Source organism: Propithecus coquereli, unplaced genomic scaffold (genome assembly GCF_000956105.1).
Source record: "Propithecus coquereli isolate 6110/MARCELLA unplaced genomic scaffold, Pcoq_1.0 Scaffold52, whole genome shotgun sequence".
Taxonomy (NCBI): Eukaryota; Metazoa; Chordata; class Mammalia; order Primates; family Indriidae; genus Propithecus; species Propithecus coquereli.
In genome coordinates this window covers 2406501-2408284 of record NW_012151063.1, presented here as the reverse complement: position 1 = coordinate 2408284, position 1784 = coordinate 2406501, and the positions used below count along the sequence as shown (strand labels likewise).

General features: G+C 51.5%; 1 pseudogene; it reads right to left on the bottom strand.

The window, feature by feature from the left end:
* Window positions 1-374: 374 nt before the first annotated feature.
* LOC105820341 lies at window positions 375-1572 on the bottom strand (annotated as a pseudogene).
* Window positions 1573-1784: the final 212 nt, after the last annotated feature.

Here is a 1784-nt window from a genome sequence, read left to right as displayed (position 1 = left end):
TCCATCCGTTTAGATTTTATGCATTTTTATTCATTTAAAAAGGGATTGTTCAGAGGAAAGAAATTATTTTCAACAATTTCAGGACTGGTGGAGATTGGCTGTTTCACAATAGCAAACAATACAATCAGTATCTGCCAGTGGATGTTCTCTGTAAACACATCCTTCCCTGTTCTGGTGAACAAGTCCCTATGTCTCGTCACTCCACTCCTCTTGCCCATAAGAATCCTAAGTGTCTTCACAGAGTCTGATCCCATAAGATAGTAATCAGCACAACTTAGGGCTGGGGTACTATAGCTGTTAGCATAGGAATCGCAACTCTGTTCGTCATAAGCAGTGCCATCTCCATCCTCCTAGTCACATTGTCCTTATTTCTCTTATGTTGGGGGTGGTGGTGGAGATCTGTACCCAGTTGGGGAGACTCCTCTTGATCTGGGAGTGAGAAGTCCTCTTTTTGCAACTCACTGGCCTTGGAGTGGAAAGGATTCTCCTAGGAGTTGGTGTCCCTCTTGGTACACCAACTCCAACCAGCTGGGCTATGACTTCTCCCCTTCCTCTGGTAATTACTGGGGTTGGTATAGCTCTTGTATCCAAGGCGGGTTTCCCTCCAACCACTGGAAGATCTGCATTTTCTGAACCACCATTCAAATGTATTAATTCCTGGAGCTGTACTTGCCTGACCTCATCATTATAGTCAGGGATGAGAAACTCTTTGAGTTTTCCGAAAACATGTGTCATCCAGGTATAAGTTTTTGTAGGCGCTTCAAGACAACATGGAGATGGAAGTACTTTGAAGTACTTTGCTTCCCCACTTTTCCTCAAATCTTCCTCCTTCAACCTTGTCTCTCATGGAACCTTTTCCAAGGATGGATATTTTTGTCCAAGTTTCTTGTAAACGCTTTAGAAACTTGCCATGTGGACCCAAAAGTTTCCCCACAAAGTTGAAATTTAGGAAACTGTTTTACAGGAATTAACACTGTGTCCCAGTATCACGTTGTTGTTAATCACCACCTCAGTGTACTTTTGTTCGCCTTTGCTTTCTTCTTTTTGACACGAGCCACAAGGAATGCTCGAAGGAGGGGTCTAGGGGAGTCCTTCTGGCCATCAGCTATGGCGGGCACTTCTCTAAGCTCATGGATGCCCAAAGTTCAGACGGCAAGGCAGCGGGCAGCAGTGACTCAGCAACCTCCGAACCCCCACTCCAGTAGCAGAGAGACGGGCCACGTGCCATAGAAGCGGCCAAGCCTGCTGGACAGCCAGGCAGGGGCGGCTGCACAGAGGCAGGGAGGGGCTGCTGAGCCTCCATCCCCAGTGGCAGCAGAGGGCCCAGCGCTGGAGGACCCCGGCTATGGACGCAGGTCGAGGAGAGGAGCAGGCGCCGGCTGTGCATTCAGTCGGGCTGCTGGCCCATAGGCCGGTGGGCGGCGTGCTCGGGGACGCTGAGGCAGCGCGGGGCAAGCCCAGGCAGCCCGCGCAGGTGCACGACACGCGGGCAGTGGGGACCGAGCAGCCCCGACCCACCGCGCGCCCAGAGGAGCCTGTTGCAAAGGTTTTTCCGTTGACCGTTGTGCGCATGCGCAGTGACGTCACATTCTGATGCGCGCACGCGCACTTGCTTTAACGGCCCCTCTTGGCTGTGCTTGATGCTGCTTGGCTCTGCCTGGCGATTTATCCTTATCAGTCGTTGGAAACCGGGCTTTTCCTTGAAAAGGAAAAGGCAGTGTTGGTCAGATCGGGTTGTCTTGATTGCAGTGGACTCCCGAGGGGGGAAATAAGCCGTGGGGGTG